The sequence below is a fragment of the Lissotriton vulgaris genome, chromosome 5 (genome assembly GCF_964263255.1).
Source record: "Lissotriton vulgaris chromosome 5, aLisVul1.2, whole genome shotgun sequence".
Classification (NCBI taxonomy): Eukaryota; Metazoa; Chordata; class Amphibia; order Caudata; family Salamandridae; genus Lissotriton; species Lissotriton vulgaris.
The window spans coordinates 1794733004-1794759899 of record NC_141693.1 but is presented as its reverse complement, the minus strand read 5'-3'; the positions used below and the strand labels follow the sequence as shown (position 1 = coordinate 1794759899).

The window sequence follows — 26896 nt, the reverse complement described above, 5'->3', positions numbered from 1 at the left end:
ACCTAGACAGAGGTGGCTGCTGTGCATGCACACCAAAAAACAGGAAGGGTAATCAAAGAAGGCTCTGTAATCCATCTGGCAACATGTGCAGAGCAGATATTAGTAAAATTATATCACTTTTTTGTAAAGGCAGGGACACTGCCAACAGCTTTCCAAATACACCTCACGAGTTAGGAAAAATAGTGAAAGAGGAATAAAAGTTGGCAACCTGAGCAAAAACTATACAATGTTTAAAAGGCTGTGGCGGCCGACTGAGGTCAAGCGTTTTGAGCTGGGTTTGCATAAGTGTCCTTCATGCCCCAAAGGCTCTTAGAGGCAAATGAACACCAGCTAGTCGTAAACTAGTCAGGTCACGGTTCAGAACCTAGCCAGACTGGCATCAGCATATGTGAGGGTGAGACAAGGCAATTGGCAGATTGCTGCTCCATCAGTACAAGAACGAATCGGCCTGTCTCGTGCTACCCTTCTGTCTTACCCCTACAGGCAAAACTAATTTGTTTTCTCAGATTCCAGAAACCCTAGTTTTACACGAAGAGGTGTGTTCAAGTCCTGCTACAATCTCCTCCAGAAAATGTCCACTATCATTATTATTAGGGAAGTAAATTGCGCTGTAAAAAAGAGCCAATGTGGTTAAAGGAGACTTACCCTGCTTTCACTATTTCTCTTGTGACAGCAGCCTGGAGAGCAGTCTCCCCTCTCATTACTCCAGATGTAAGATTCAGACGGAGAAAACGGATAACAAACTATTTGGATGGGTATTTACCGGGTGAAGTATTACCACACCAAAATTGTTATTTACCCCAAACTAGGCCTAAGTAGCAAATGAACTTTCACCTACCCCAGTCCTACCTTGCTCTGCATAACGGTTCTAGCACTGACCTTTTACCAGTTATGTGCAAATAAATGTTGTCCAGTTTCTTTGAAACTAGCCTAATTTATTATGCAAGAGGATTCTTGGAGAATTCCCCTCCACATGACGTACATAACAAGATTAACTTACTCTGTATAAAAGTCATGGTCATCTTCATCCTAGGGCAAAGGAACTACTCTACATATTTGCAGGTATTGATTTGGGCTCATTTCCATAATCGTACTCACAACATATTGATTGTAGTAGGAACCCCGGGGCTATCCTTATGGTATAAAAGAACCATATCTACACTAGAAAGATAGAGGAGAAGCTCCCACGCTGACACAAGACTTTGAAGTCCCAGCCTGCAGAAGCTACAACATGCAGCAGTCTGACATAACTTGCAGGGTGTCCGACTCAAGACCTAGATGAGAACTCTGTACTCGGGGACCATCAAGTAATGGGGTTGGCTCTTTCCTAGGGGATTCTAGGCGTTACACCTACATACATTCTAGGTACACTTAGGTAGGGTTTGCATCTTAGGAGAACGCTTACTTAATGTCATATTTATATGCCTGCATATATTTACTGTTTCGAACCATGATATAGTTCTACCTTTTATTTACTCTGTTGGTGCTTGTAATCTTTTACATTTGCTTCTAATGATTGTTCCAGCAAACATGTTTTATACTAGAATGACGCTGGTTCAATAAATTCATATTGAAATCATCTCCATTGTTTATTCTGTGTATCTCTCTGAGACTAAGTGAGCACGATTGACTGAGCGAAAAGTACTGTACTCTTTCCACGATCCTTGAAGGATGAAGGGTGTAATGTTCGATAGTTGCCAGAAATGATTCGCTGCTTGGTAAGGTTAGGGGGCTTATGGTGGCACTGTGAGCTAGCTGGTCTAAAGGCTAACATATAATTTGGGGGTGTCTGGAATCACTCTAGACAACAATCCCATAGTTTATCCCGTCTAAACACGCAGATCCTATGAATTTTTAGGAACTCTACGACATGGCACACCAACCTTAGTTTGGGTCTTATTTAATGGTCAAATCTGAGTAGTTTAGTTGTGCTTTCTCAGAGACCCCTACTCACACTTAACCAGTAGGTAGACCCTATGTATTGGGTGTAGGTTTTTCAAGCTTGAAGGATTATAGTTCCCTGCATTGTGCAAAACCTTAACTCTTTTCCATACAACTTCCTTCCGCACTGTCTGTCTGGGACGGCACTGTGAATATAGGGGAAGAAGAGCTTGAAGGTGCTCTTAATATTACGCAAAACTGCAAACATGCAATTACTATAAAAATGATAGATTATGGCCTCCCAGAAATGGGTGGAAATGTTACCCCTGTGATTGAGGCACATGAGGCATTCAGGACAGAGGTATTCTATTCTTGGAACAAATTCCCACCTGTAAATACACACACAATTTTTTTTCATATTTACATTCCAGATGAAACTCCTGAAGAATTCTCTCCATAAGAGGACACAGAAGTCCTGTTAACTTACCAAGAAAATAATAAATGGTTTAAAGGCACCCTCCCCACACCACAGAAAATGTGAGACTTGGTGTGCTCAGCAGAGAAGGTGGGACCTGGCCAGTCCTAGTGCTTACACACCACATCCAGAGATAGATACATTGCTAGCAGCAGAGTTCTGTACACTTTACAAAGGCATAGTAAAACTATATAGAAATCTTACACAGTTCGTAATACGAACACTTAAAGTTCAACCTACAAGAGTTACTCCAATAGGCCAACGACAAGGGACTTCGACAAAAATAAGCCCACAAATGCTGAATGCAGTTATGGGATGGATGCCCACTAAGCGGGAGCAGATGCCGTTCTGGATAGCACAGAATATAACACAGCTTGAAGCTGTATTTCCCCGTACGGGCCTGCAGGAAAAACGCAGAATACTAACAATTTGCTCGCCAATGGGGATAGCTCCCCGATAGAGGATTGTACCACAGGGGATACAGTTTTCGCTGCCGTTTACACCGGAACTCATGGTACCACCTCAATAGCAGACATAGCTTGCATGGTGTCCAACTCGAGACCAAGGCAGGGTCCTTCATTCTCTCCCATCAGGTAATGGGGTTGGCTCTTTCCTAGGGGATTCTTGGCTTTACACCGACAGACATGCTAGGTACTCTTTGGTAGGATTTGCATCTTAGGAGTACGCTTGATTACCGTCATATTTATATGCCTGCAAATATTTACTGTTTGGCACCATGGTAGAATTCGACCTTTATTTACTCTGATGGTGCTTGTAATCTTGTACATTTGCTTCTGTCTAATGAAAGTCGCAGCAAACATGTTTTATACTAGAATGACACTGGTTCAATAAATGCTTATTGAAAACATCACCATTGTTTATTCTGTATATCTCTCTGAGACTCAGTGAGCACGATTGACTGGGTGAAAAGTACTGCATTCGTTCCATGATCCACGAAGGATCAAGGGTTGTCATGTTCGATAGTTGGCCGAAACTATTAGCTCCTTGGTAAGGTTAGGGGGCTTTGGCAGCACTGTGAGCTAGCTGGTCTAAAGGCTAACATATCCTTTGGAGGTGTCCGGAATCAGTCTAGACACCAATCCCTTGGTTTATGTTGTCTAAACATGCAGATCGTATGTTAATATTAATGTTAATGTTAAGGGGGTGTTTTGTATAGCGCTCAGCTACTCCGAGGAGTGTCCCAGCGCTTATTTTAACCTACAGCGGACAGAGGGCAAGACAGTGCAAGGGCGGGCCTACTGAACAAACAGCCAGGATTTCAGATCTTTCCTGAAAGCCAGCAAGTTGGTATTCCTGCGAAGGGTGACCGGCAGGATGTTCCAAAGCTGAGGTGCAAGACGCTGAAAAGACCGGCCACCCATCCGAGCTCTTCTTATGACTGGGACCGAGGCAAGAGCCAGCGACTCTGACCTCAGAAATCTGGCGGGCTGATGGAAAGCCAACCGCTTTTGAATGTATTTGGCCCCGGTAGCATGCAGAGCCTTATGGGCCAGAGTGAGAGCCTTGAAGACTATCCGTTTCCGAATGTGCAGCCAATGGAGAGTCTGCAAGAGGTCAGAAGCCCTGGCTCGCCAATGAAGGCCATAAATGGCCCACGCAGCCGAATTCTGAGCCACCTGCAGACGTTGAAGAAGGTACTCAGGCAAACCAAAGTACAGGATGTTGGCATAGTCAAGGCATGACCCAATAAGGGCCTGCACCGTGATTTTCCTGTGTGTCACCGAGAGCAGAGGAAGGAATTTGCGGAACATTTTAAGGAGGCCAAAACCAGTTCCTACTAAACCAAGAACCTGGGGTTTCATCAACAGAACGTTATCGATTTTTACTCTGAGGTTTTTGGCCATTGTGGAGGCAGTCACTGGAGGAGACATATTTACTGCCCACCAGGCCTGCCAACTAGGGTCAGACCAACAGCCGAAAAAGAGTACCTCAGATTTGTCCGGGTTACACTTGAGGCTGTTTTGCTGGAACCATTTAAAGACAGCCCCAAGGCAACCTCTGATGCACGATTGACTGAGTGAAAAGTACTGCATTCGTTCCATGATCCACGAAGGATCAAGAGTTGTCATGTTTGATAGTTGCCCGAAACTATTAGCTCCTTGGTAAGGTTAGTCGGCTTATGGCAGCACTGTGAGCTAGCTGGTCTAAAGGCTAACATATCCTTTGGAGGTGTCCGGAATCAGTCTAGACACCAATCCCTTAGTTTATGTTGTCTAAACATGCAGATCCTATGTTAATGTTAATGTTAATGTTAAGGGGGTGTTTTGTATAGCGCTCAACTACTCCGAGGAGTGTCCCAGCACTTATTTTAACCTACAGCGGACAGAGGGCAAGACGGTGCAAGGGCGGGCCTACTGAACAAACAGCCAGGATTTCAGATCTTTCCTGAAAGCTAGCAAGTTGGTATTCCTGCGAAGGGTGACCGGCAGGATGTTCCACAGCTGAGGTGCAAGACGCTGAAAAGACCGGCCACCCATCCGAGCTCTTCTTATGACTGGGACCGAGGCAAGAGCCAGCGACTCTGACCTCAGAAATCTGGCAGGCTGATAGAAAGCCAACCGCTTTTGAAAGTATTTGGCTCCGGTAGCATGCAGAGCCTTATGGGCCAGAGTGAGAGCCTTGAAGACTATCCGTTTCCGAATGGGCAGCCAATGGAGAGTCTGCAAGAGGTCAGAAGCCCTGGCTCGCCAATGAAGGCCATAAATGGCCCGCGCAGCCGAATTCTGAACCACCTGTAGACGTTGAAGAAGGTACTCAGGCAGACCAAAGTACAGGATGTTGGCATAGTCAAGGCGTGACCCAATAAGGGCCTGCACCGTGATTTTCCTGTGTGCCACCAAGAGCAGAGGAAGGAATTTGCGGAGCATTTTAAGGAGGCCAAAACAAGTTCCTGCTAAACCAAGAACCTGGGGTTTCATCGACAGAACGATTTTTACTCCGAGGTTTTGGCCATTGTGGAGGCAGCCACTGGAGGAGACATATTTACTGGCCACCAGGCCTGCCAACTAGGGTCAGACCGACAGCCGAAAAAGAGTACCTCAGAGTTGTCCGGGTTACACTTGAGGCTGTTTTGCTGGAACCATTTAAAGACAGCCCCAAGGCAACCTCCGATACTCTCCCCGCCAAAATCAGACCCCTTCCCACAGGTAAAAAGAAGCTGGGTGTCGTCGGCATAAGACACGACCTGGGCACCAAAAGACTCTCCCAGTGCCGCCAAAGGGGTCATAAAGATGTTAAAAAGAGTAGGGCTCAAGATAGAGCCCTGAGGAACTCCGACCTCCAGTGGCGGCACCACAGCAGAGCAAGGAGGGGCCCAGACCGTTTGACACCGGCCCGCTAGAAAGGATCTGAACCAGCTAAGTACCATCCCCCGCAGACCGATCAGACTGAGTCTGATGAGGAGACCCTCGTGGGGGACGGTATCAAAGGCCGCTGACAGGTCGAGCATTACCAGCATAGCCTTGCCTCCTACATCCAATACCTCCTTGACTGCTTCCGTAACTTCCAGCAGCGCGGTTTCGGTGCTTAAGTTGGTACGGAAGCCGGATTGCGTGGAATAAAGCAGATTATGATTTTCAAGGAAATTGGCGAGGGATGTATGTACGTGTTTCTCCACGATTTTGGCAAAGGCCGGCAGGAGATCTTATGTATTTTTAGGAACTCCATGACAAAATAACACCCCAATTTTAAAAAAGGGATATTGTTGCGAAATCTGGAGCTTTGAGGCGAGGAAGATATCGGACAGGAATGGAGCATAGACCTGAATGGAAAAGCCTCAAATGCTAAGAACTTTGAGAACATTGTGAACACTCTTGGTAAGGCAGGTGTGGTGACACTGTCAACACTGGACTGAACATTACCACATTCAGAAGAAAAAAACAACAAAAGATTATCTAGTGAAATGGTTCTTTTGAATTATATATGTATACCAACGTGCCCATTCAACAGTAAATGCAATAACTCTCACATCAGAAAGATTTTCACAACTAGACAGACTAAGGTGCATGTGTAACCTATCAAAATATTGCAGAAAATGTTGACCCACACCAAAGTTGTCTTGGTCCGGAACAAATCGTGAAATGAAAGTTTCCATAAACTAACAATTCTGTCTCTGTCTTAATCTAAGGCACCCTTATCTACAGAACAACTAAAATGCCTTTCCTGCCATGGATTTCACCCATAACGTTTTTTAGGGCTCTGTAGCAGTAGACTGATAGCCAACAAACTACATTTGCTTGTGTCATGTGTTGCTGAGAAGCCCTTATAGCTCTAATGTCTCACTCTCCTTCAAGTGCGTGTTATTGTCCTTGGTTTTCTATTACTGGAGAAAGTCATTAATGTTGAAATACAATACAGGGCTCAAGCGAATAATCCAGTACTTTAATATTAAATATTAGGTGGTGATTTGTATAATGGCAGAAACTGAGATGTAGGTCTACAGCTTTTCATACCAACTGTACCATGTTGTAATTTACTTATTTGTCCTTATTTATTCCTTTGCTAGCAAGTTCTATCAATTTGACCTTCCTGGATGCCGGCTCCACCAACACCTGATCTTGGACTTCTGCAAAATATTCTTCTATATACTGCACATCCATCTAGCCTTCTCACTGCAAAACTATTGGCTGGTGGAAGCAATTAATAAGATTGTGGCACAGCACCATTGCCACTGGTAGGTGAACGTTCTTCCACTTACTCCAAGTGTATGTGAGCAGGGGCGGCTGGTGACATTTGAAAGTGGTGGGGGCGTAAACTGATTTGCATACTGCACTGTAGCGAGCAAGCCCGAACCCCATAAGGGGAGTTTGGGGGGGTTACCCCCCCAAGCCCCTCCCCACCCCGAGAAAGTTTTGAAAAAGAGAAGGAAAGCAAATTTGAGAAAGCAGGAAGGTTAATAAAGCAATTGTGAAAGTGCAGTTATTACATTAATAGATGGCATAACATAGGTAGCTGCCTATTCAGTAGAACCACAGAGCTTCATACATCGGGTCCTATTACGCTCAGGTGCTGAATTCAGACTATAAGACTTTCATGAAAATCTCAGCTCTAAGAGTAGAAGAAGTTGCACAGTAGTTGGGAAACAGTCTTCACAATGCATTGGGAATCACACCTTACCTTTACGACGTTTCCATTAGAAGGCATGTGACTTTATCACGCATGTCTTTCCACCCAGATGATAGGCCAACAACTGATGTTTCTATTTTTTGTTTTATATAGTGAAATAAACCCGAGACATCGGGTATCAGAGCGCTTTACATGAGCACCAGTTTCGTTACATTACCATTAATGCCTACATAAACCTTAGAATAAAGCTTAAAATCCATGCCGGGGTAATTTGCCCCAACATCGTCACAGACACACACACACGCTCACACACACATCCACACACAAACACACATCCCTGGGACATAAAGCACACAGTGTTACGTAGGAAGGCCTGCAGAACTCGCCTCTCAGACGGTCTCACTCAAACATATATTCCCCCCTTTCTTCTTCCGGGATCATTCGCTTCTCATGAGCTGCCCACCGGATTTCCAGAAATCAGATAAAACCAGGCAAGATATTCAATGGCACAGTTATCAAAAGCACATGCGGGGGGCAAGATAGAGGCAGATGAAAGAGGTAAGTGAACCCCTAAGTCTAAGCATTTATTTAACATTGCTCAGCAGTGATGGTGTATTTCTCCAAAATGAAATGCTTATGTTTAAAAGCATAATATTTGTATTTTCATGAAATGTCACGCTGGTTTTATGAACTAAAAAGACAAAAAACGTATTTTTGAGGCAAAAATAAATGTTGTTTTACGAAAACGACAAGCTGATGTTTCAGTTAAACTTATTTCCTTTCTGTACCACCTTTAAAATTAATGTTTGAGTGATAGTTCGTGCTGAACAGAGGACTTTTATTGCTGTTGTTATTTCTTTGGTGTCACAACTGCCAAAGTTATTACATGTTTCACTTGGGAAGAAGCATATAATCATAAGCATTGAGATAAATGTGTATACCTTTATTCATCATCTCTACTGACGAATAAGGCTGGAGTCTGTAAAAATAATGTAATCTAAAAATTCTCTGAGCTTCTGGGAACTCTGTAATCTGAACAGTCACCCTAGTGTTTAACCCTGTCAGTGTGCCCCAGGGGGAGCTCAGAACACTATACTGTTGTACAGTATTGCCCCTGTCACATCCACCAGTGTGCCCCAGTGTGAGCTCAGAAACCTCTCCCTGTTGTATGGCGGAGCCACTCCACATCCCAGTGTGCCCCAGAGGAAGCTCCGCAACCCTCCCTGTTGTATGGCAGAGCCCCCTCCATATCCCAGTGTGCCCCAGAGGGAGCTCAGAACACCATACTGTTGTACAGTAGAGCCCCTGTCACATCCATCAGCGGGCACCATTCTGGGCTCAGTACACCTCACTATTGCATCGTAGAGTCCTAGACACCTAGCCATTAGTGCACCCCAATGTGAGCTCAGCACAGTTCACTATTGTATGGTACAATCCCCCCCATATCTACTAATGCACCCCAATGTGAACTAAGAACACCTAAATATTGTATGATCGAGCCCTCTCCACATCCGGCATTGCATCCCATTGTGAGCCCAGAACATCTCATTGTTGTAAAGTAGTGCCCCCTCCCACGCACCCTCCCATCACATATGCAGACCAGTCACAAATGTGGCATGCCATATCCATGGCATGGTATGTACCAAGCAGTATGTACAAAGACACCAGCTACATCAACGCGGAGGGCGGGGGTGCTGCACAGAGGCTGGCAGCTGGGGCCCTGTGCACAGACACCGCTGGGCTTGGTCAGTCATTGTCATAATAACACACATGGGGCATTTCACATCACATTGGCATGTGCCGCTAGAAGAGGTTGCGTTGTAATTTTGGAGAAATAAAGTCAGCAGGTAACGAGTAAAGTAAGGCCACAGGCCGCCACACGTGTATTTTTTTTCTCGATACGGATCCACTTGTATTCGATAAATGAGCCCGCCCAGTGCGCCCACGGGAATCGATCACAAAGTTATTTGCCAAATTGCCCAATGCCTAGGCTTATCGTGAGTGACCTCAAAATTGGTGTAACCATCACCAGGGCACCACATGAGTCCTAATCCACATGAAAAATGCTCCGGACCGTCCGCCTCCGACCGCAACATGATCTGAACCAATTTCAAACACTAGTACTCCTCACCTCAATCACATCTTGTCGTTAACTGTATGCACTCATGCCCTGTGCACAGACACCGCTGGGCTAGGTCAGTCATTGTCATAATAACACACATGGGGCATTTCACATCACATTGGCATGTGCCGATAGAAGAGGTTGCGTTGTAATTTTGGAGAAAATAAAGTCAGCAGGTAACGAGTAAAGTAAGGCTACAGGCCGCCACACGTGTATTTTTTTTTCTCGATCCGGATCCACGTGTACTCGATAAATGAGCCCGCCCAGTGCGCCCACGGGAATCGATCACACAGTTATTTGCCAAATTGCCCAATGGCTAGGCTTATCGTGAGTGACCTCAAAATTGTTGTAACCATCCCCAGGGCACCACATGAGTCCTAATCCACATGAAAAATGCTCCGGACCGTCCGCCTCCGACCGCAACATGATCTGAACCAATTCCAAACACTACTACTCCTCACCTCAATCATCTTGTCGTTAACTGTATGCACTATTGCACTGTGGCCTTACCTGGTGGTGGTACCGTAACCGACCATAGTATATTAGTAACTAGTCTCTCCGGTCACGATCTGACTGCACTGCTGTACTAGTGTGTAGCATGCGCACGAGGCGAGTCCAGACTCCCACGCTACACTGCAGATTGAACAGACGTCACAGCCAGGCCGCACGCGTCTCGAAATGGCAAATCACTGCATGGCTTCACATGAAGTCACACAGTGATTGGCCATTATGCAGTGGGGCTGAGGCAGTGTGCACCACTCACGCGCGGCATCCAATAACGGATTGCTGAGCGGTGGACCAGCCAATCCTGGCGCTGCATGCAGTGCCAGATTTGGCTAGGGGGGCACACCAACTGCTCGCCATGTCGCCCTCTAACGCTGGGGGCTGCGGCCCGGTTAAACCAGCACCACCCTGGTCGCTCTCTCAATGGGAAATTTATTTATGAGCATGCTCGGGCTAGTTTCAGCCCCAAGCTTCACTTGCGCACTACAGGTGAGGTACTGTCTGCTGCTGCAGCTGAGTGAGTGACGTGGACTGTCACTCAAGCTTCAGCAGTCCAGCCTCCCTGCGCGCAGCGAGTCCGGATAAGTAACTCGGGTGCTGCCCGGATTCCCGGCGGCGGCGGGCCGCCTATTGAAATAATCATGCTTACTATTTTTAAAATTGCATTGCAATATTCAGTGTCCTTGCAGCCGCGACGGTGGGTCCATGAGGGTAGTGGTGTTACGCCCCGTCGGCCCAATGGATGCACAGCGGCTGTATGTGAGGTTTCTGTAAATACAGATTGAGTGTTCGCCTTGAACAAGGTTGATAGAGGTTGCAGGCAGGTGCCTGCCAGCAAACAACAGAGCCATCACAGATCCTTCACATCTAATTCCTGCTTTTCTAACTGGGACAATCCACAATTATTTCTGTCCAGGTAGGTTGAATGAAAAGAAATGCACAGAGACTGCCTGGAAACAGTACCTGTTGCGGCCCACACAGCATGAAGGGGCAAAGCACACAAAGTCTTCTGCAAATAACAAGAAACCTCTTCAACATTCAACAGAGCCTGGAAGAGTGGCAGAAAGTATGCTGTCAGCCCAAGTGAGAATGGCAGGGACCAAACTTTTGATAGACTCCAAAAGGTTACCCAAACGTTACAATCGGGAGGAATTCCTCTGGAGAGGTCTCTGTAAAACATTCACTTTCTTTTACCACCAACCTTTAAATCAGCCCCTTAAAAATTAGTGTTTCTGGTTTAGTCACTTCCTCAAGAAAGCTGGAGCCATCATTCATAGCCTGACCTGTCTTAATAAGAACTCAAACAGTGCCTCAGCAATACTCATACTGAAGGTCATGAAAGCCTCTCTTCTCCTGGTGTTACACTAAGGGCAACACGCCTTTCCTGAGGCCTGTGCCCCAAGCGTTGATCACGCTCAATGCACGACCTATAATCAAGTATTTCAACTCACCAGATTCATGTGGAGGGCCAGACCATCGAAGACAATCCCTCATCTGACACACTAAAATTTTATATAAGGGTCCTAAAAGCACTGGCAAACACACTTAAAAAAGCCTAAAAGAGACATTTGAGAGCCCTGCGAATCAATGGCACAGACAAGTCCAAAAAGCTATAGCCTCTTTACAAATTGAAGGCATTGCGATAAACTTGCACCTTATCCCTTACAAAACTTGAAAAAGGGTCATCAACAGCCAACTGAAATTAACTTCACATCTGCTGGACACCTATTCCTTAAAGTTTTCAATTATCTTATCCCCCCTGAATGATTCCAACCTATGGGGAAGTCACAACCATACCTCCCAGACGGTATAAAAAGACAGATCTGCAGAGACATCTTATTTATTCATTTGCTGGGCCTACCAGTGGCAGACTTCAACCAGTTGGCCCCATCGGGAAAGGAGGGGGCCTTCAGAGTGTGCAATTATAAGAAAGAGTCATGGCTCCACCTGCTGTGCTGTTTTCCCATGCTAGACCACCCCCAGATTTCTCCTTAAACCAATTTATCTAAAGAAGGAAATCCACTCATGAATGGAGGAATTCTCATGGTGCTTCTCCCACACTGACATAAGAACCCTATTGAGGTGTGGCAAATATGTCAAGAAGCTTGAACACCTAATTGGACCCCGCCCTGCATCTCTCCACCCTGCTACCTTTGCTCAAAAACTGATAACGGACTATTTCATGATGGGATCCAGAAGTAGGAAATGGAGCAGCAAGAGCCTCTCCGGTAAAGCATAACACACTAAAAGGAAAGCAGCTCCCCATGCTAACCCTTTCATCACTCTAAATGCCCAACATGCATCACGCACAGGCCTAGTCCTGCACATTTGTATTCCTTTGGCACCCTTTTGGGACCATCAATGTCCGCAATTTGCACTTTATTTGTTTTACTCACTGTCTAAAGAAGATCGGGCAGTCGCTGGATTTTTAGACACTTAACACAGACCATATACATGGCTTCCTCATTCACTGTATAACCTTATCCTTGCTATGGATAAAATTGGTGCTTCTGTATCTTCTTCATAACTTTTCAATTGTAAACTAGTTATGGTTTTAACTAACTAAACACATTTTGAAATACGTTACTTTACTTCCTCAATTTTCTTAGGCGCTTAAAACCTTAAGGGGCTATCTGACTACTCGGATATTTTAAAGTTGTATCACAAATTAAAGAACAACAACACTTGAACTTCATTTCTCAACAGGAGGTTGTTTCAGAAGCGATGTTTGCAGCTGCCACAAGCACACTCACAACAACAAAAAACTGCATCAATTTACCTTGCCGTTTCTGTAGTTTTTTGTGAGCACCTACGTTGAACTATAGAAACCCACGTCTCTTTTGTCCTGTCACCTAGGCCCAAAATACTGCCAGCGATGGAAGCCACCAGGGACGGCTACTGTCCCGATGAGGAATCGGCAGATACCAAAATAAATCGCTCCATCAGCTTCCACCAAACATTCCTGCAGGTTTTCTTCGCCGATAACAGAGCTGAAAAAGATGGTTTTCAGATTCAGGTTTGTGGGGGCCAATGAGCCGGCGCGACGCTCACCGGCGAGGGGCAGAATGAACAGCGGCGCGTGCTCGCTCGCCATCTTCATTTTCACGTTAATGACTTCCCAGCTGCCTCCATTTCTGCTGATAATGGAACTTCGCTATCTATTCAGTTTCGGGCTCTGCCTGCCTTGTTCAAGCTGAAGAAAATCAATTCGCCCTCTCTCCATAGTCGGCTTTTTGTTTTCTTTTAAGGAGAGATGAACGGAAATAAACGCTGCCAAGCCTGACGCACAGAAACATATATTTATCCAATCTGGAGACTGATTACTTCTGGATTCGTGATCAGTGCAACTTAAAGCAGTAAGCCAAAGTGCTTTTACGCAGACTTCCTCTGCTTATGTGAGATGTGCGGAGGATAACCGAGACTGTGGCTTTGGCGCTGTGTACTCTTTATGTGATCACCCTATCCTCCTGCATACCAGGGGGCAGTCAGTTCTCTCCTCTTGCTGAAGGAGACAACCCCACTGGGCTACCCACTGGCGTGTTAGTTGCTTCTTGCTCGGGCACGCAGGGATCCAGTTCTCTTGTGAGCATACATGATTTTTTTCGTGCCTTTGGGCCTGAACAGGTCAGTTGAATAGCAGCTAAATGCCTGCCCAACCCTTTTTAGATCTTTGCAGGCATAAAAGCCCAAACACAATTAATCTTACCTGTACGATGCTGCTAAAACTGTTTACAACTAATTGCACTTTATTTTTAATATGATGCTGTTGTTAAATGCATGCCCAACCCTTTTTACTCTTTTACCCCTTTTCAAACCTGCGCAGGCTTGGAAGCTTAACCATAATTAACTACATTTGTACTATTTTGTTAAAATTCTTCACATCTAATTGCACTTTATTATAATATGATGTTGCTTCTACATGCGTTCATTTTATTGGTTTGTTTATTTACAAATTGCTATTATGGTAGTGCTGTTGTGTATTATGCCTTTTTAGATATTGTATATAGTTGTCATTTTTCTTATCAAATTTATGTGTTCTATCTAGCCTTAGGCACCGCGGATCTAAATAACATTTTAAATATGAACCTATATGAGAATTTTTAATAGGAGTTGTATTTCTGCTGGTGGTGATTGAATTGTGCTTTTAAGGATCTTTGTATCCGAATAAAGATTATTGAACTTGAACTTGAATAGCAGTGGTTCTTAATCTCTTGCTGGATAGTTCAGGCTAAAAGTCTTAAGTGCACAGAACAAGCAATTGATATACATTTGAAAATGGGTGGCCTAGTGGATTGACAGTGGGCTATAACTTTCAGCTTCAGTCAATGGTGCTTCTGTTACCTTCTTACCTCGAGGAATACGGTTCTACTGGGTGACAATGTGCTAAATTACTTGACACCCGGCCTGAGTGGTTAAACTTCGGCTGATTTGCAGTGGGTGGCTGGTTGCCTCTAGCTTGCATTTTTTTATTTTATGGCAATGAGCTAATCTCTTCCAGACAGGATCTGTGGCTCAGCAAAATGGCAAAGAGTTAAACTCCTGCCTCTGGGAACGTATGTTTCAATTGAAAGCACATTTATTTCATATATCTACAACAGAAAGGTTCAGTGGTCTGGCATGGAATTACTCTTGCTTCTATGACTAGATGGTTTAGCCAAATGTAACCACGTTAATCTCGTATCTCTAAGCCTAGAAAGCCAAGCAGAATGTAGTCCTGTGAGTTTTAGAGTATCTGTATAAATAGATTAGAAATTTCGTTTCTTCTTGGATGACATAGAGTAGACTCGAGCAACACTGGTCTTGTCTCTTCCCTCGAACACTGATGTGTCTGCAGACTGACCAAATATGAGAAATATATTTTAATGTAAAAGTTGCCAAATCAGTGGATAGCTAAAAGGTATTAAATCTCACTGGAAACTGGATGGCTCACTAGATTAGCATAAAGTGACTCCAAGGATTCCAGGATTATAGGGTGATTGCTTTACAAATGGTTAAAGCCCCATTCCGCTTTAGCGAAATAGACCAATGTCTCTTCTATTGCATGCAATAAGTGAAACTGAACTAGGGCTGATATGCAGTTTTACTTGGCTAGTTATGCGAGTATAAGAAAACTTCTTTATGACCCATCTGTTTCTGCCTTGCATGGAGGATTTGCATAGATGGGCCATGTACTGAACCAGCAAACACTAAATTATCCTCACACGACATATAATTCTGGATCTTTTTGGTAGATAATTAGGTCATAACTGCTTTCAGTGCTATCAATCTTACACCTTTCATATACCTTAGCATTCACAATTAAATGAAGAATAAATTCACAGCAAATAAAAACGACTGGGATCACGCTTTTCTGTTTAGAGGTGTGCTTGACCTAGAATGCCAGGAGTGTAACGTTTTCTAAATATTTATCACATTCTACTACCTCTGATGAGAAGAAAATAAACGTGCTTCATAATAAAGTGTAGATGCATTTCTAGTCAAATGGTAGCTACATTTGTCCTTTGCAAGAGGAAACTTCCTAGTGCTTCTTCTCTTTGTGTATCTCTACGATACATTTACCAACTCATAAAGTTCTCGCAACAGCCCAACAACAGCAAATGTACAACTTCACATTTTCCCCGATTACTAGGGAGGATATGGACAGCCGAAGCCCAAAAGTTTCCTTGTTTTCTCTGAGTAGCTTGGATGAGCCGTCAGGGCGTAGCCTAGAGGAGTGGCAGAAAAGTTGAACAGTATAGCACAATTATATATCGAGGTTTATTAAGGCTTGCTACTTGAAAAGAAAGAACACTTCAATAAACACCTTATAATTGTAGTACTGTAAAAATGTAAACAAATGGTGGTAGTTTACAGGGTCAAACTTTAACTATCAAATAGACTAAGAAAAATTACGTTAAAGTTATGGTCCGTTTTCATGGCTCAAAAACATGTTTGGGATCCAATCCTCAAATAAAACAATAGGTAAATGTTATTGTATGAGAGTACAGCACAGTGGATAGCTGCAGAGTTTTTTTTTAACCAAGTGTCATCAAAAAAACCAAACTGTTGTTTTCTGAAATGAGTACGCGTTGAAAAGTCGCATTTTAGTTGGTTAAATGTCTAAGTATGCCAGCCGTTACTGCTGACAGTCAAAATATTTTGGTTACCAGGTGCACAAGGACCCTCAGTCTTAACAGTTGGGGTCAGGAAACCACACAGGCTACCAGGGTTCATATTTTAGTAGTTGTGGCTGAACATATACAATGCTGCCAGGGTACTAGGGCAGTGGGCTAAAACTTCATTAGGGGTAGGTGGCCCCTAAAGTAGAAACTGCAATAGGTCACTGACATCTAGCTGCCATAGACAGTTAATGTTAGAGGCTTCCTACTCATAGTATTGTGTAGAAACAGTCAAGTAGGTTCTAAGCACGCAATGTCAACAGTTGTGCTTACCTGGAGAGTCTCTGTAGTCTATTTGATGTAAGCGTGTATCAGCGCTTAAGAGTAGCCCCGATCACAAAGAACCTTAAAATCCAAGACAGGCTTGGACAAAGTCAGAAAGCAGATCTTGTGGACCCATCCAACAATGCCTCGTCACGTGGCACCACAAACAGCTGATTCCTGGGTCATTGCATAGCTTGGCAGCATCACAGGGCCCTCACCGTGCAGCTCAGAAACCCTATTCTGGCAACCAGACACACATCTAGAGGGTAGCTTGCTATCAAGTCCTGCTATATGAAAACCTGGATATACCAGTAAATTATGCCAAGTTGTACACATTTCTATATTTGCACATACCATACCTCCAACAATGGTGTTTCTAGGGACTAGGCAACTCTAATGGGCACCACACACGTTTCAATACCTAGAGAGCACATGTATCATAATCGCAATGATTTGCTGAAAGGTAACCTCGCAAGAGTGATTTGCGCCCTGCAGTCACAAGTGGTATTCTGGACCAGACTACCCTTCGCAACTCCAGGTCGCATAGCAGTGGTAAAATGGTAATGCTACTGTACCTCTTATATTACTTTGTTAACTTAGTATTACTCCTACCTACATGCTACGTTAAGTGACTTGATGTATTACTGTTCGAATTGGTTTGGGGCAGGGGAAGATGTAGAGTTAGCCCGGCTAGACTCAGAATTCCGACTGATCAAGGAGGTATGGGATCTCTGGTTTTTAAGTGATACTATTATGCAGCACAACTCCAATGGCTGGCCTACTGGCTGGCGGGCAACAACCAGGGAGAACACCATTCAAAGGTGAGCCACTTAGAAGGGGTGACCTGCATAGATTACTATTTCCCACCCCCTGCAACTGAAGGCCACAGCCAAAATAATGAAACACAATATGCCCACACAGTTCCGCTATTCGGATTCCACATCACAGGCAGGTCTCTAATACTTCAAGAACTAGAACAGTGGACAGAGGACAAAGGAAGGGATCACTACTTTGGGACACCTATATGATGGAGGCACTATCCAACCTTTCCAAACATAAGTGGCCATGAAAGGACTACCAAGAGGCACATTTTTTATTATACGGGAGATTGATACACACACTTAACCAGCTGTGGCCAGGCGACCAGGGGGAACCTGCCACTCAGGCACAGACTCAGACCCTATACACAGTGGGACATAGACACAGGCTCACTGCATAGCACTACACGGCTATGCTGGAACACCATAAGGTATCTCTGCAACGCTCAGGGTCTTGTAGGAGGAATGCTTGGGACGACCATACCACAAAATAGAATGGTGGAGAGCACTAGAATACCCAAAGTGTCTCCCGCAATGCAGGTTTTAAAATCATCCAATGTAATAAATTACACTGGGCTTACCTCACCCCCTCCAGATTGCATCGAATATACACAACAATGGCCGACACATTATGTTCCAGCAGATTTTTCTCACATGCTATGGAATGGTTCACCACTCTGCCCCTTCTGGGAGGGGATCCTGGACACTAGCAGGGGTGACAGCGCACCCATTATTCACTCGAATTGAAGACTGCCTTGTAGGCATCTACCCCCGCCCAAAATATACCAAGGTGTCCACCAGATTTGTATACTTGGCACTGTTACTTGCCAAACGAGCTATAACAATTAAGTGAAAGGCTCATAGACACCCCCACGCTTCAAGGTTGAAAGCAGGCAGTGATCACTTGGGCGGAGGCATACAGCACCCAGCTGGAAAAGAAAGGAAATCGGAGTTGACCCATAGCAACACACTGGGATGCTATGTACAAGAATTTAAGGAATATGAGACAGAGACATGATCAGAGTCCCAGACCCCCGCAGCAGCCTCTTAATGGGCATCACTTCCGACGGCTACTGCATCCTATGCCCCTGGAGAAGGGGTTAGACGACCTCTCCACGTAACATACCCACCAAACCTTCAAACGTCCATTTAACAAATGACCTCAGCGATGCCACCACAGTGCTCGAGAGAGAGGTCTACTGGCCCAAAGAGTCTGACTTAATCCAGCCCCTACTGCATAAGTAAAAACGTAACTGGCAAAGGTCCTAACACACAACCTAGACCCAAATACAATGCCCTATACACATTCGAAGTAGCAGAACATGGACACTCTCGGAGGAGGGCGGGGAGCGGGTAGAGGGGGTAAGGGTTAGGATTCTCAAGGAGTTCTACAAGAGATAATAATGTACAATACTCCTGCTGTTTTGTAATAAAAAGTAAAGTCGAAGAAGTGTTTATATACAGCATAACCCGAATGTGTAAAAACCCCAAAAAATGGTTTAGAAAAAACATAGGATTTTCCAGGGGATGATAGGCAGAGGAATGGGGCCTGCTTTAAGTACAAGGTAGCTTATGCATGCGGAATAGTGTACTCACGTGACTGAGCCACTGGGCTTGGTGGGTCTGCTGATCAGTAAATTTGTTGTTATTTGTCAGTCAGCTCTAAGACCAAACGTGATCAATTTCTGGAATCCAAGGGCGATCTTCAAAGGCTCAGGTCAAAAAGATATCTGTAATACAAGGGATTGTTCTTTGAGTATACATGTTAAATTGAGGGATAGTTCTCCTGTGCAGATCTTGAGCCTCCACTAAGACTCTACTGTCTAAAGCTTACATCTGTCTGATTATTAATACTAGAAAAGTACGCTGTTTTACAAAATGTGTCTATGATATCTGTGTTAATCGAAAGTAATCAATTCTAAACTTGCCTCCACCCAAGAAGTGAGAACTCCTAACTGGTTTTACGCATCCATTACAGTAGTTTACACATCGTGACTGACTGAATATCTGTCTCTTAATGTATGCAAAAATCTGCAATGTAGGAGGAATTGGACCTTTATCTCTGTGCAATGCTGCTGTAACAGCTGCTTATAGAATATTGGGAGGAGAAGGAGACATACGAGGACCTTCCAACAGAAACAAATTAAGATCGCAGGCCTTGAGTGTACGAGGATTGGCCAATTGGAGAGCAGAGGTGTGGATACACTGTAGTAGAAGCGCAGATGAGCTTACTATGAGCAGAAGAGTTTGCTGCAGGGGCAATTTTTCTGGCAACCTTAGAAGTGCTATCAAACATCAGCATTGTGAGTGGGGCATACAAGCCCCAAGGTTACAACCAGTACAAAGGTAAAGGGTCCCAGAACAGTGTGAGTGCGCAATAGCTGAGGATAAAGATAAAGAACACATATAATCAACTTGAATGTACATTGTTATATAATCACAAAGTACCGACGCACAAAATTTTGTGCACACAGCATGTGTTCACATAGTAACAAATGGTAGTGCCCAAAGAGTTGGGGGAAGGGAGGTGAGAGTGGTAGGAAGTAGTGCAGGGTAAGGAACTTGATACAATACAGGTCAAGCGTCCTTTGTCAAAAACTTTCCTAAAACCTGGCTTCAGCCAAAAAGCATATACAGTAAATGATCATAAATTCAGGGTAACCCTGCTTCTAAAAATAGCAGTAGCATTCAAGCTCGGGATAGAGGCTGGCAAATGGATCAGCTGTCGATGTTTCGACACCACGACAGGGTAGGGACAAGTGGGCCCTTACTGGAGGGTCTTCCTCAAGACAGGTGAAGTGGTGTGTGCAGGTTTCCTAGAGCGAAAAAATAAATAAAAGGAGGAATCAATGAGAGACTGATCCCCTAGGGATCAATGGTTCATTTCCTAAACAGATCTCAAAGAATCAAACTTAATCCCTCTCTATCTCAGACCATGCCGATCTTACTAAAGGTCCCCCAGGTATCATCTCTCTCGCTCACCCTCTTCAACTTATTCATGGAACCCCTAACAGAAATTCTAAACTCATCCAACATCCACTACCGCATGTACACTGACCATACCCAACTGTACCAAAAAGTCTCCTCCCCAGAAGACATTCATTCCCTCAAAACAACACTAATGGAAACTCAAAACTGGCTAGCAACCAATCACCTCAAACTAAATACTCAAAAAGCTGAGCTCCTTCTAATCGCCCCACCCTGCCAGACAATGGTCATTGAAAAATATGGCTGAAATAGCTTACAGCCCTCAACTGCACTCCACAAATCATTGACTCTGCAAAATCTCTGGGTATTGCTCTAGACAAGAACCTCAACATGCAGAAGCACATCAGTACCTCCACCAAAGCACCAAATCATCAAATGAGTATTTTAAGAAAAGTAAAACCTTTCTTCCCCCCAACGACTTCAAGCATGCAGTACAAGCCCTGGTGACACGTTGGATTATGGTAGTACAACACTATCCGGACTACCTAGGTCCAAACTTGCTCCTCTAAGGGTCTTGCTCAATTCTGCTGCTATACTCATCACTGGCTCAAAAAGAAACAACCATGTCACCCCAGGTCTCAAATCACTTACGAAGCAAGAATCCAACAAAAATTGCATGCATGACTCATAAAACCTTCCATCACAATACCCCCAGTTATCTCGCTCAGAAGCGTTTTCTGGCGGTTCCAGAACATCTAGAAGCTCCAACATATTTCTTCTGAAACCTCAAAGATTTCACGAGAAGAAAACCTACAATCATGCCTTCTCTGGGATTGCCCCAAGAATCTGGAACTCACTACCTTCCGAAATCAGAACAAATCCCTCAATCATATCATTCAAGAAAAAAGTCAAGGAACTCCTTATGAACAAACTTCCTCCCAAGATCCCATGACTCTAGCCTCCTTAGGCTCTCACATGGATGTATGTCGATACGACGCATACCGTTACAACGCGGTATGTTACAACGTGGTTTTAACAACGCAAGTCATTATGTCGACTTGCACTGGGGGGTGCTGGATTTAGGAATAGTGCAAATTACTATTCCAACTCCAGCCTACGTACAGTAGGGAAGGTGTTGGAATAGTAATTCACACTATTCCTTAGTCTAGAGCGCCCTCCAGTGCAAGTCGACATAATGACTTGCGTTGTTAAAACCACGTGGTTACATACCGCGTTGTAACGGTTGCGTGGTAAAGGATGTTTCCCCTCTCGCATGATTACGCAACTCTGACTACTTTTATTGTTGCGCTTTCCCATGCGATGATAATGGCAGCGGCCAAAAATAAATGTACGGGGCTCATGATGAGAGACTTGGCTACTGCCAAATGAAAATCTAAATTTTGACCAAGCGGCATTAGAAAAAACCCTCAGGGGTTTGACAGCCCAATATAATCTACACGCTCTCCCACAAATTGTATCTGCTAATCTCACCCTAACTACCTTCTTCACAATCAAAGCACAGGAGACATTAGTTAAATTAATGTAGAGGCTTTATGAACACCTTGAAAATGCGGCAAGGTACCAGATGCAAGGTCATGCTAGTGACAATTACAAGCACCCACAGTAGGAGTACAGAACAAATTGCAGAACTACCCTCTTGATATGGCTGAGACTTTTTAAAACTACCACTTTTCCAAACTAATACTAGAGTTCAGACAGCCCTGGCACTTTACAAGCAGAGGTAGACATTCAGAGAAATTGCCAGGTGTTCAACCACCAGGGAATGCCCTGACGTTCCAGCCATGTCCAGAGACATAGAGCCTCTTGGCACACAGTTCACCCCCACCCCCATGTTTGTTGCCTTACCACATGGCAGTGGTGTTGTCTGTGAACATCAGCACCAACCTTCTCTTGATAATAGGAAGAAAGGCTTTTCGTGCTAGTCGGATCGCTATGAGCTCCAACAAGTTTATGTAGAGTTTGGACTCCACCAGAGATGAGTTGTCTGATCTCCAACTCTCCCAGGTTGCTACCCCAGCCCAGTAGAGACACATCTGTCACTACAGTCAGCTCTGGATAGGGAAGAGTTGATGCAATCTCAGTTTGTCAGCCACCACTGCAGGTCTTTTGCAGGTCCCTCCGATATATGGACCAGGTCAGAGAGATTCCCCTAAAGCTGCATCCGCTGGAACATCAGATCCCACTGCAGAGCATGCATATACCAATGGGCATGTGTCACCAACAAGATGCTGGAGTCCATGAGCCAAGCAGTCTCAGAGTCAGTTTCACCAAAATCCAGGAAATGAGGCTGAAACATTGGAATCATAACCTGAATATCGTGAACACACTTTTTGGGAGGATAGACCTGAAACTGCACTGTGTCCAGAACAGCTCTGATTAAAGGAAGCATCTGAGAGGCAGTCAGGTGTGACTCTGCATGTTAATAGTAAACCCCAGCGAGTGCAGGGGGTCTGTCATATTCTGGAGGTGGGAGACAACTGCCTGGGGTAAGCCTGCCTTTAAAAGTCAGTTGTTTAGGTAGGGAAAAACTGGAATCTCCGATATCCGCAGGTGTACTGCAACCACCACCAACACCTTGGTGGGCCACCATGAAATGCAGGTAACGCCTCTAGTCAGGCAGGGTGGGGAAGTGGAAACAGGTCCTGCAAGCCCAGTGCCACCAACTAGTCTCCTGGTTCAAAGGCAGATATGACCTAAGCTAACATGAGCATTTTTAATTTTTGTTACTTCAGGAAGAGGTTGAAACGGCGCAGGTCTAAAATAGGATGAGGTCCTCCGTCCTTTTGGGTACCAAAAATTGGCATGAATATCAATCACAACTTAGTTCTGATGCCAGCACCCTCTCTATTGCTTCTTTGGTCAGAAGGGCCTGAACTTCATGATGGAGGAGGGAAATATGGACCTCCATCAGCCGGTCAAAAGAAGGTGGCATGGGTGGTAGGGTTTCCAGAAACCAACTAGAGTAACCTTTCTGGATAATCTGGAGTACCCATTGGTCCAATGTTATAGGACTCCAGTTGTGCAGGGGATGGTGGATCCTGCCACCCACTGGATTCCTGGGGTGCGGAGGTAGACTGTGTCGACCTCTGGCTAGTGGACCCACTTTGTCTGTGGGAACCGCGTCCAAGCCACGAAAAGGCAGGAAAGCCTGTTGACTTTGGTGGCTATGGGTAAAGGACACGGCTGGAAGCCCCTTCCGTAGCCATGGAAGAAACGAAAGCCAGACTGGGGATAGTGAGGGGCCAAGAAAAGGCACAAGGACCTGGCCATAGTCCGACTGTTCTTAAAGAGCTTCAACCCCGCAGCGAATGGTGAACATTGCTGCGTCCCTGCCATCTGCAGTCATCTGTGACGGTATGGCTCGGGCATCCTCCGAAACCATGGTAGCACTGGCGCAACCGAATCCTAAACTGTGCGAGTGTATCGGCCCAACAGGCACACAGTGTCCACCGAACGCAGTGCTAGGCTGGCAAAAGAGAACTTTATCTTGCCAAAAGGTATCCAAGTCTCTTGGATTCCCTATCCGGAAAAAGTGGTAGGGAACGTGCCATGATTGACTCTGGAAATGGAGGCTTGGACTACCAAGTTCTCTGGGTTGGGGTGCTGGGTGAGGAAAGCCTGCCCCGGTCCCCAAGAGGGGGCAATGGTAGCAGGAAATTTAGATTTTTCACAGCCTGCTCAGCAGAAAATTTGGATTTTATTAAGGACACGGAGGCTAATATTATGCAAATTCTCCTGCCCTGTGTACAGGAGGCCCCGTGCAGGGCTTAGACCAGGCCCTAAGTAGGACATCTGCGAGAACCGCATTAAATGGGAGGAGATGTTCAGAAGAGATAACAACCAGCGGAAGCACCTCTATCAAGACGTTCGTCTTGACTCGAACCGGGGGCAGCTGAAGGTTAAGGGCCTCAGCCGCCCTTCGCACCACCATAGCAAAATAATCCCCTTCTTCCATAGCCAGGGTACGAGGAGAGACCAATCAAATGTTTGTTGAGGTGCCCAAACCACTGGCATCTTCTAGTTCCTTGCACCAGTTGTACTTAGGTTCCTCAAGTGGGTTATAACCATATGGGTCATGGGACCCCTCCCAATTGTCTCCCTCTCCAGGCCTATCATAGGAAAAAAGCACAGGCTCCTACTCAAAGGGCATGGACCGATCATCATCATAGCCAGCACTGTATGTTTCCTATCTTGCTCGGTGTCAGAGTTTGCAACGACGATGGGGTCAGCAGCGCTGGATGGCGTCAGTGGTGCCAGAAACGAAGAGGAGTTGCTCTGGTTCAACTCAGGATCCGTGGTGCCAGACTGACCCAGAGTCCCTACAGAGGGGTGGGACCGCCCAAATATGAGGTGCAGAGCCTCAGAGAGCTGTTTGAATTGGGCAGAAGTCGCTCCGGCTTCTGGAAAATCTGGGCAGTGTAGAGCGGGCCCAGGCTCACGGGGGGCACCTTGGAGTGAGACCTAGACTTTTTATTGTTGTATACATTTTATTGGCATTTAGAATATTCACGAATACAATTGTCTAACTTCCATCACATTATTTTATGGTATAAGGTGAACAAGCTAAACATCCCCCCTCACCCCCATCTTTACTCTGGCAGAAATAGTGATACATCTATTTTCAAATATTTTAACAGTCCTGTACAGGGAGTGCACTTGTACAGTGTCATCCAATACCTCTAGGCCCTTCAGGAACTCATGCCCCCGTCCCCACACCCCTCATATCATGAACTCCACATGGTTATCCCATCTACAAGAGGGCCTTGCATCTCATGGCTCAAGCAGATCAGCAGTCATAGCCAGCCAAGACTTCATATCATCGGCCAGTTTATTGTCCCTTCGTGTCTTGTACATGTGCCTTTCTTCTGCCTCGGCCTTCTCCGCCATATCACGCAGCCAATTCACCATTAGCGGCTGATCTGGTGGTACCCGCCTAATGGCAATCTTGCACTTTGCTAACAGTAATGCCACAGTATAAGCAGCCTATTAACCAGGTTTTTCTTGCGAGTTAGAGCCATTCCCAAGAGGCATACCCTAATACTTGGATCAAGTGTCCATCCCGACACCCTCTCTGCTTAGTCACCACAGCCCGACAGTAGTCCTCAATCACAGGGCACCTCCACATCATGTGCAGAAAATTAATGTCCACCAAGGGACAGGAAGACGAAGGCAAATTTATATTGGATGAGCTTGAAGTGGGCATTAGTAGACATACCGTTCATCTCATTCAGAGTCCCCTATCCACTCTCTCAGGGCCTCGTGAATGAGACCTAGACTTGTGTTGGTGTTCCCACGTTTCGTCCAAAGTCAGTCAAAAACATGACTGGAGGTAGTCTTCTCTAGATCTGCGCTGATTGGTGCAGACAGAAAAAAGAACTGATGTCAGCATGCTGGGGTGGTACCTATATAGGCAAGGCGCAAGTAATTTCCGGGACGGATGACAATGTCAACATGAAGCTGAATGACACCACCTACAAGCGCGCAGAAGTACTGCTAGAAAAGTTTCCGGATCCAGTCTGACACCAGGGGATAATTCTAAGGTAAGGAATCTGTAGCTAGAAGTCTCTATCAGATAGCTACTAAAACTATCATCCTCAAGAATGGAAAAAAACCACTGAACTGCCAGTCACAGAACCATGGACCATATGTATCAAGCCAATTTCGGCCTTAGCGAATCGCAAACGGCCTTTTTACCGATTTTGAAATGTAAGAAACATTAGCAAAATAAGGAATCGCAAAAAATTGCGATTCCTTATTTTGCTTAAGCATTTAAGGAATCGCAATTCGGCAATTCCTTAAATGCTATGTATGAAGCTTTTTAGACTTGCGATTTCAGGTTTAGAAATCGCAAATTACCACCAACTTGTAGTTGGTGGTAATTTGCGATTTCTTGTAAATATGCACAATTGTGCATTTTTGAGGGTGGCATATGACGCACATACATGCCCATTGGGCATGTATGTGCGCCATATGCACACACATGTAATTTACAGGGGTGCAGCAGGGTGTCCTTGAGACACCCCTGCACCCTTGCAATAATTCTCAAATTGCGATTAGCAAATTGCGAATTCGCAATTTGAGAATTATTTCGCCATTATTCCTATGGGCCTCCTGGCCCATAGGAATGCATTGGAAATTATTCCTTAATTGTGAATTCGCAAAATGCAAATTCGCAATTAAGGAAGATTAAGGAATCGCTAAAAAAAAAGCGAATTTCTTCATACATACCATTTTGCGATTCCTAAATAGCGATTCCTTAAAAATCGCTATTTAGGAATCGCAAAACGGAACTATGATACATATGGCCCTATATCCCTAATTAACAATTTGTTAACCTTTTGTGATGATCTTTCAGGTGTATACGCTACCTACCTGTAGATTTGTCACCTCTTAAATCAATACCCAAGCAGCAGGAGCACTTTTAAGGCAAGGGAAGAGTTGACAATTGCCCAGAGTCCACTGTTTTGGGGGGGTTTTGATAAAGGGGACATATTGTGCCATGTCCTGCAGCAAAATCTCTTCTAATGGTAAGGTAACACAGATCAACAATTTTATTTAGTTTATTTATTTTTTGGTAGGACAGGTAGCAATTTGCTGCCCGTCCTCTCCAACTTGAAAAACACTTTTGCCCTACTTCTTT

General features: G+C 44.9%; 1 long non-coding RNA gene across 1 annotated transcript in view; it reads right to left on the bottom strand.

Annotated features, from left to right (window-relative positions):
* The window catches only part of LOC147717196 (uncharacterized), a 278162-nt gene that overhangs the window by 47659 nt on the left and 203607 nt on the right, over positions 1–26896 (bottom strand). The window contains exon 2 of the long non-coding RNA XR_015295802.1: positions 18904–19037. This is a non-coding gene — a long non-coding RNA (uncharacterized LOC147717196). The remainder of the gene's footprint in view (positions 1–18903; positions 19038–26896) is intronic.